Raw genomic sequence first — 9552 nt, forward strand, 5'->3', positions numbered from 1 at the left:
TTGGGAAGAGCGACTGTTTACTGGCAGTTGGAACAGCCAAGTCCCTTGAATTAAGGAGGGCTGCTAGGCCCCTCATACTGTATAAATAGGAAGGCCTCAATCTTCATAGTTTACTTTTGAAACTGTTGGTATTTTCACTATAGTGCTTTCATTTTCTCAGCTCGTTTTCTTGTAGCTACTATTGTATAACTTTCTTGTGATGATTATTTTTCAGTAATGAAAAGCAGCTTTACATGGCATCAGATCTGAGTTCTTTATAAGAGATGGCAGCTCTCGGGGTTGGGCCCAACCCGAGTGCCAAGGCCTCCTTTATGTATTGTTATTTGTTCTTTATGTCTTTGCAAAATAATTTCTGTTAAGTAGATTAAAATCTTGCTGATTAACTAGGTCACTGTTGATGATTAGAAAGATTTTTGGATGGTTAGATTGATTTGATAGGTTATTAGCAGGGATAAATTTCAAAAAAGGGCCATCAAGCACTTATGATTTCACCTCTCCCTTTGTGGGATCAGGAGCAGGGATCAAGGTGACCTTGCTGCCAACAAAAACACTGACTTTTCTTCACCATGCAAACATTAGTGTTTGATTTTTATTTGCAGAAGTTGGTTACATGTTCAGATTCTTGATTACTTCGTTGCATAGTTAGTATACATGGTTTCATTGCAATTAAAACTTCTGTTCATTCTCTTTACTGTTAGCTAGATCAGATTAGGTTAACGTAACTAGGTCGCTGATTTTACAAGTCTTTATAGGTTCAGTTGGAAAAAAACCTTGCAGAGCACCTGTACCAATTCTCTATTTGCCCATACTCCATCAATCCCATCTGCTCCATCCCCTAACACGAATTCTTGCCTCATGTTTGCCATTTGCTCACATAACCCTAATTTTTGTGCAACATTGCTCCATTCCTTCTTGAACAAATCCAGCCATCTTGATCTTTCCTCAACTCCATCCACTAAGTCCTAGACCTCCTCACACCCCTGTCCTACCTCCATACTCACTCCTTCACCTTTCTCTCTCCATCCATCCTCCAAAATCCCATTTCTGAACAACCTGTAGAAAATTACAGGCATCCTGTAGAAATTCCAGAACATCCTGTAGAACCCCTGCAGACTTCCTGTAGAGGCTCACGAATGAGGTTTATTGTTAGCCAAACTCTGTGAAACTCTCTGGAAGGGTGTTAGGGACCCCTTAGGCCCTCTCTGAACCTTCCTGACCTCCTCCAAGCATTTCCTCTCGCCAATCCACCTCTGCATAGTCAAATCGCATGCATGATAATTCTGGCAACTTATTCAAAAATACAAAAAGATCTTTTTTTCATATGTTAGTATAGAAGTAGCTTAAATACATGTATTTTACCTTCCTAGAAGTCAATGGCATCTCTTTCAGTGGCTTGCATCCTCTTTCTTGCATCAGTAGGGCTAGCTGGTAAAATTAGGGTTTTTTAGGGTTTACGTTCCCTTTCAGCTTTCCAGTTTCTTTCTGCAAGTAGATCATCCTTCTTTGAGTTAGCTTTCGTCCATCAATTAAAAAGCTTCTTCTCGGAGCTCATAGAAGTTGGCTTAAGCTCCTAGAAGAGTTGTGCCAGCTGACCAAGTGACAGCTGCGGCAAGAGCTAGTACTTGTGCATACAGCACCATCGCTTCCAGGTTTTTTACGAACTACCGGGTTGATAAAAGTAAAGAAGGGAGTCCCAGGAGTTGCAGCATTATTGCTCCAATACTGGACAATCATCATTCTAGTACAGAAAAACCTCTAGATATTATTGGTGAATAATTGTAGTTAATGGGTTCTCATGTAACAATTCCCAATACCAATGGAACAACATATAATTTGAATCACTCAAGTAATGAATCTCAATTTAACAACATTATAATATAATTACATTCTACCATAAATAGACATCAAGAACGCTTTGCCTTGTAGATTTCGGCACCCATGTATTCGATGGATTTATGGGAATGAAGGGAAATTGGTAAGCCAATCATCTCCTATAGTTATGTATGGCCTTGTCTAGTACCTATGGCCTCTTAGACAAGCAAGATTGAGCTCAAACTCACCCCAACAAATGAAAATAATGCTCAGGGGAGAGGGAAACGACTCTAGTAAGTAGAAATCCACCCAAGAACGCTTAAGAACACTCCAGGTAAGGAGAGACAAATTCTTAAAAGTCGTACAGAAACCAAATTAGCAACTCCTTAAGGAAATGCAACATCTCCAGAATGTGGCAGTTGATCTCTAACTCAACAAGAAAGTGGATTATGAGTAACTCAGAGCTGATGCATTTCATAGAGCATCAATCAATCAAGAGTTTTTGAATGATGCTAATAGAAATTCAATGGAGAGTTATTTATTTTAGCCATGAGCACAAAGACAGGGAGCACATTAAATATAACTAAGGAGTAAGAATGATGATAACTCATACACCATATGTTTATTATATCTTAGGAACATATATTAGATGAGAGCCTAGCACATTGCCTTCATTGTCAAAAGAGAGATGTCCATGTGAAAATTAGCCCTCGCTCCATGTGAGACTATTGTAGCATAGCTACTATGGGAAAATGAAGGAATTGGTCATGGCAGTTAAACACTGAATTGAGCTAGTTTCAGTGTTGTCCAATTAGGGCTATTGCATCTTGTCACATGCAAATATTGCAGGACATTTCAACATTACAACGGCAACAATCCAGGCATAGTCACTCATTGTTTAGTTAAGTCAAAGCTCATGGAGAATGATATCCAGGTGTTTTAGCCTATATTTGACCCCTTTTTTGTAGAAACCAAGAAAGTTAAAAAGCTCGAAGTCTATAATCCAATGGGAGAAGAAAAACTGAGGATAAAAAGAAGTCTAAAAAACTTGAAGAAACTAAAGTCTGTGACTAAGCCGAATCTCAATCTAAAGCTATATATTAGCAGCAGGATCTAAATATCTATGGTAAAGAGTCAAGGGTTTGCTGTAGTAGCCGAAGATCAGTAATAGAAGGCAAAGAGTCTATAATTGGAAGTTAGTGTATTATAATAAGAGACTAAACCTGCAATAAGAACATAAATTCAGAAGCTCCTTCTGACTTTGACTAGGCAGAGACTCAACTATTGACCCTGACATAAAGAGGAGGGCTGACTTGGAGGGACTCTTTGGTCTTGTGTTGTATATCTCATTTTGAATAAATTCAATAAGAGGAGGATTGTTGGGTTTTCCCCTATTGAGAGGTTTTTCCCTGCCTTGAAAGCCTAAATCTTTGTGTCTTGTACTTCTTTGTGTTCTTGGAAAAACAATTTGTGTACTACTTGATGAAAGAGAAATATTAACTAACAAAGAAAAGAATACTTATATAGGAGTTTACTTCCAACTATGAAGGAATACAATGAGGACATAAAATTTGTAAATCTTAAACTTGGCTAGGCCATTGCACCTCCAAAAACCTGACTCATTAAGCCATAAAATAGAAACATTCTATGGAACTCCAAAAACAAATGAATTAGCATGAATTATCAACTAGAATCAAGGGCCTTTACATTTTACATTTGACAATCTATTGTAGTATGAATATTGAGGTCACAACTATTCATTAATATTGTACTGTTGTAAGAAAGGATGATCGTATTTTATATATTTTGTCTAGTAAGGCCTACACTTCATCGTTGCCAGCTCTACCCAAGGTTTCATGTTCCCATTTTAATGAACAACAGCTACATTGTCAATCTCTAAACAGTCCATGCTAGGATTATATCCTAAACCTAACACATGCCAAGACTTGTCCAAAGGATGGGTCAAGCCATAAAACATTCAATCGAGGGGGTAGTGTTCCAAGCTTCCATAACATTCTATCCTCATTCTGACATACAATAAAAGAAAAACATAGAAATCGAACAAAGAGAAACCCATAAATTTTTCTAGCTCATTACTTCAGATTTACTCAAATACTTTAAAGTAAGCATCACAGGAATTAACATAAATAAACCACACTACACACTTACCGTGTTTTTCCACTTGTGATATATTCCAGAATATATTGTTTCTCCCATTCTTTGAGATCAAATACATTCATCCCATATGCCCAACCACAAGCAATAGGATCAAAGTGCCTGGCTATGTGCAGATTGGAAAAATTGAGGTATTTGTCAAACTAGCGAAAGCTTTCTCCACAAGTTTCCACTGAACCCTTAACCTTTCCATGAAGATCTACTGACCACAAGGGCGTCAAATCTTTCTGCACCATAATATCATCATCCAAGAAAAGGATCTTGTCCATTTTGGGATAAACTTGTGGAAGATAGAAATGAAAATGATTTAGCATGGATACATATTTTGGATTTACATATTTCAAATTGGAGGAATGTGCTGAGAGTGTATTCGAGTGATCTTCCTTGAAATAATACTCATTCATAGCTGCAGATTCAAGTTGGCGAAGCACAGGGGAATAGGAGGAATTGAGCCATTTAAAATCATCAACATTTTCTACATGTATCGTAGCTTTCCTTAGGGGATTAAGTAAAAACCACATTTTCATGGCCCCAAAATTTGACTTGTCTATGATGAGATGAAATAAATGTTTCTTAGATTCCTGCAAACACATGTAAATCACCTACAATGAGATCCAAATATTAAATGTAAAATGCAGCAAAACTATGGGACTTCCAAACTTTAGAGTAATTTACATTAATAACACTACACCTTAGCATTCATGATAGTTGAATTCACAACCACAGATGTAGCCAATACATTGTCAGAAATTAATGCATAGTGATAAAGAGTCGAATCCTCCAACTTGTCCTTTTTAGGAAATTATTGATTTTCAAGAGGAAGAGAGTAATAATCTATGGTCAATCACATGGACAGACAGTGTAGGCCCTTGGGAACAGACTTTGTTGCGACCTGACTTAAAAATTTACTTTGCTTTTCCAACGTCCTTACGTGCTCATCTACAGACTGAAGCATGGCTTGCAACTTCTTTGTTACTATCACACAGCCATAAAATTGTTCTCTAGCCTTGGATAGGACATGACCCATAGCCTTGATCTTCTCAGGTGCATTGAAACATTCATATCAATTATCGGTCATGAAGAAGATAATGAAAAGTAGAAAGATTGACAGACAGATTGCAACTTTAAAAGAAACAAAGGATATGAACACCAAATGCAAATGGAAGAACTTACTACTCTTGATTTAGAAGCAGCCAATGCGAAAATCTAGGGGATAGTCTTCCAAGCTTCCACAACACTCTATCCTCATTCTGACATACAATAAAAGAAAAACTTAGAAATCAAACAAAGAAAAACCCATTAAGTTTTCTAGCTAATTACTTCAGATTTACTTCAAATACATTAAAGTAAGCATCATAGGAATTAACATAAATAAACCACACTACGCACTTACCATGTTCTGCCACTTGCGATATATTCCAGTTATATCTTGTTTTCTTCCATTTTTTGAGATCAAATACATTCATCCCATATGCCCAACCACAAGCATTAGGATCAAAGTGCCTGGCTATGTGCGGATTGGAAAAATTAAGGTATTTGTCAAATCGGTGAAAGCTTCCTCTGCAAGTTTCCACTGAACCATTAACCTTTCCATGAAGATCTACTAACCACAAGGGCATCAAATATTTCTGCACCATAATATCATCATCCAAGAAAATGATCTTGTGCAGTTTGGGATAAACTTGTGGAAGATAACAGTGAAGATGATTTAGCATGGATAAATATTTTGGATTTATGTATTTCAAATTAGAGGGACGTGCTGAGAGTGTAGTCGAGTGATCTACCTTTAAATAATACTCTTTCATAGTTGCGGATTCAAGTTAGTGAAGCACACGGCAATAGGAGGAATTGAGCCATTTAAAATCATCAACATTTTCTACGTTTATCGCATCTTCCCTTGGGGGATTAAGTAAAAACCATATTTTCGTGGCCCCAAAATTTAACTTGTCTGTGACGAGATGAAATACATGTTTCTGAGGTTCCTGCAAACACAAGTAAATCACCTACAATGAGATCCAAATATTAAATGTAAAATGCAGCAAAACTATTGGATTTCCAAACTTTATAGTATTTTAAATTAATAACACTTCACCTTAGCATTCATGACAGTTGAATTCACAACCACAGATGCAGCCAACACATTGTCAGAAAATAATGCATAGTGAGAAAGAGTTGGATCCTCCAACTTGTCCTTTTTAGGAAATTTCACTTTTCAAGGGCAAGCAAGTAATAATCCATGGTCAATCGCATGGACAGACAGTGCAGGCCCTTGGGAACAGTCTTTGCTGCCAGCTGACTTAAAAATGTACTTTGCTTTTTCAAGGTCCTTGCTTGTCTACAGACTGAAGCATGGCTCGCAACTTCTTTGTTACTATCGAACAGTCATAAAATTGTTCTCTAGCCTTGGATAAGGCATGACCCATAGCCTTGATCTTCTCAGGTGCACTGAAACATTCATATCAATTATCGACCAAGAAAAAGAGAATGAAAAGTAGAAAGATTGACACACATACTGCAACTTTAAAAGAGACAAAGGATATGAACACCAAATGCAAATGGAAGCACTTAATACTCTTGATTTAGAAGTATCCAATGCGAAAACTATTCCCTTTGAGGTAGATCAGAATTTGCATTAGCCTCACCCAATGTACGCTAACATTCTTTAATACGAAGCATCAATTCATGGTATAAATCAAGATTATTCGTAGCCTGGGAAATGCTTGAATACATCCTAGCCATGATCAGTTGGTCTCGCGTCAATCTAACAGTGATTCTCCCAGCTCCAAATGTTGTATTTTCCTAGGACAGCAGAATCTACCTCCTTGGAACATTTAATTGTTGTGTTTTCCAGCTCAACTCATTTTTTTTCATCCTGTTGAATCAGCTCTGTTGACCTTTTCTTCCTCCTGTTTTGTCTTAATTGTTGTAAGCATTAAACTACTATAAATTAAAGCATACTATGCTAAAATCTAAGAAATATAAAAATTTTCTATTGAAGAAGTAACATTCAAAAAGGATTTTGGAAAATAACATAATAATTCCCTTTTCCATGAGAACAAAAAGTAGTGAACTAGTGCAGCAATGAGTTTTATCCTCTGCGAAACTTTTGTTGGACTTTATTCAAGTTACAAATGGTCTGCATTACAACAACCATTATCCTGGGAGTTTGAATAGATATTACCTTACAGTAGGCTACGAACATCATAGATCAGTTAACTAGGGAAAATCAAAACTTACCATCAAGAGCATTCTCTTTGACATCTCGATGTTCACTTCCTGTGTCATCCTCTTGAAACAGCGTAAGAAGTTCTTCGCCAATGGAAGTTTTTTCTACACCTCGTCATTCATTTTACCCCCCTCAGGATTTTCCTTGCCTTCTTCATTGAAGATCACACCATCTTATTACGAATGTAACTTTTCTAAGCTGTCTCCATAAGTTGTTTGCCTCTGCTTGATGTACACTGTTAGAAATAGAGAAGCACCACTGCCAATGTCAGTTTTCACTTCCTTTTTAATACAACCCTACTCAACTACATAGATCATCATCACATATGTTTCCTTACATGTTCAATAGAGAAAATAATCAAAATATTCACCAATTGTACCTCAGAGTTAGTGATATCCCTTTGGTTTACTTCAGAGGGCTTTTCTCATACCCATGAGGAAGATAAATCATTCCATCAAACAATATTTAAGTTTAGAGTTCCCGAGTCCTCTGTGTTAGCTGTTATAAACCTGCCCAGTAAATAAAATTTATTTTCAATTCTCTGCTCAATAGGGGAGAAATCAAATTTAAGATATCCAAATGCAGCAGGTTTCTTATACTTGCCTCCTTTAGGAAGAGAGAGTCAATGCTCTCTGTTAAACTCTGCTTTCTCCAGTCATTTTCCTGTTCCTGTGAACCCCACAGATAAATAGATAAGAGTGATTTTAAACATATGACAGAGCTCCAGTATCCTCAATAATTCCTCTCTATTTCAATCTACTCAAGTCGATTAAATTTTAGTTTAGGGACACTATTTATTTTCTCGGATTAGACTAACGTAAGTGCAAGTGCATTGCCAAAATCTTGAAAAAGAAAAAAATGGCTATAGGAAAATAGAATTGGTTTTCAAGATGTCAAAAGAGAATACCATTCTAAAAGATCCATCTCCTTAGAAGTTGTGCCCTGCTATTTTAAATGAAAAAAATGCATAAAAGGTCAGGTAGACGGACTTGATGGAGAAGAATATCTATAAAAATACTGAAATGCTAAAAATGGGGTTGCATTGCTATCATGCATATGCTAAGATCGGGATTTCATTACACATCAATAATAAAATGGTTTGTATAATATCTATTGTTTGTTTTGGCCAATGTACTCTGAACACCATGGGAACCTGTGTGAAAATGATATGTATAGCAGAAAGTAGTTGGTGAACAAGATTGTCGTTGTGAATTGGGTCTAGGTTGGGTGGATGAGTAAGATGTTGAACTGAACTCTTAACAAATATATTTTTATAATACCCATCCATCTTATGCAGAATCCAACACACACTTAGTACCATCCTACTCAGAATGAGGGGTACCCAGCGAATTCACTGAGCAGTTGCCCAATGAATTTACCAGTCATATGCATCATATGCATTTCCTTTTGTTAAAAAATGGAAAGAACATTATTACTTCTTGCTATCAAGATGAATGGTTTCATAATCTTTAGCAAGGGAAATTACCCTAGGGGCAGTTGGTAAAACCTTTTCTCTTGCATGAGAGAGGTACAAACTTTGAATCCTGGTAGGTATTGTACCATGTTAATGCAAAGATGGAGTTCACACCTTCACATAGATCAAATGAAAGGAAACCTACAAAGAAAACTCACAAAATGTCTGGAAAAATGCTAGACGTGCTAAACTTTTGACAATAAGAGAAGAAAGTAAGTTTGATAAAATCTACGCCTTCAGATCTTATGAAAAAGCTACAAGGAAAATCAAATTCCAAATCAGGTCCATGAGGTTTTGGTTCAATGGTTAACCGAGGGTGGTGAAGGCAAACCAAATCTCGAAGTAGGTCCGTGGGGTCTTGGTTCAATGGTTAACTGGAGGTGATGATAATTCCCTGCCAAGGCTCAAATCACATAAATACATTATTCGATGGGTTGCCAATGAAAGGGATCTTTCTAAAATAGTATAAGATGACTACACTTCATTGTAATGGAGATCCCACTTGAATGTTGTAAGAAGTCTACTCTTCATTGTAATACTACCAGATTAAGAAAGGGCATGCTTGCCAATAAAGATAAATTAAATCATGACATGCACCAAAAGAAGAGATAGAAGCATCCTAATGAGGGAGGAGGGCAGGAAGAAGCTTATCAACGATGGAGGAGGATAGGAAGAAGCTTACCAGTGAGGGAGGAGGGAAGGAAGAAGCTTACCAGTTGCAGATGTAGATGGGGAGTGACGAAACCTAGCTGCCAGAAAAACCAATGGCATGACCACAAAGATAACAAGGAAGCCCACCAAGGCTATTCGATGATGAAAACCCCGACCTCCCCATCCTCCATTTCTACCACACTGGTAGCCCTGC

General features: G+C 37.1%; 1 pseudogene; it reads right to left on the bottom strand.

Moving 5' to 3' along the window:
- Positions 1–3565: 3565 nt before the first annotated feature.
- On the bottom strand, positions 3566–5014 carry LOC149213113 (polygalacturonate 4-alpha-galacturonosyltransferase pseudogene; annotated as a pseudogene).
- Between the last annotated feature and the right edge of the window lie 4538 nt (positions 5015–9552).

The sequence above is a fragment of the Pinus tabuliformis genome, chromosome 1_1 (genome assembly GCF_031772625.1).
Source record: "Pinus tabuliformis cultivar Carrire ecotype Pingquan chromosome 1_1, CPIR1, whole genome shotgun sequence".
In the NCBI taxonomy this organism is placed as follows: Eukaryota; Viridiplantae; Streptophyta; class Pinopsida; order Pinales; family Pinaceae; genus Pinus; species Pinus tabuliformis.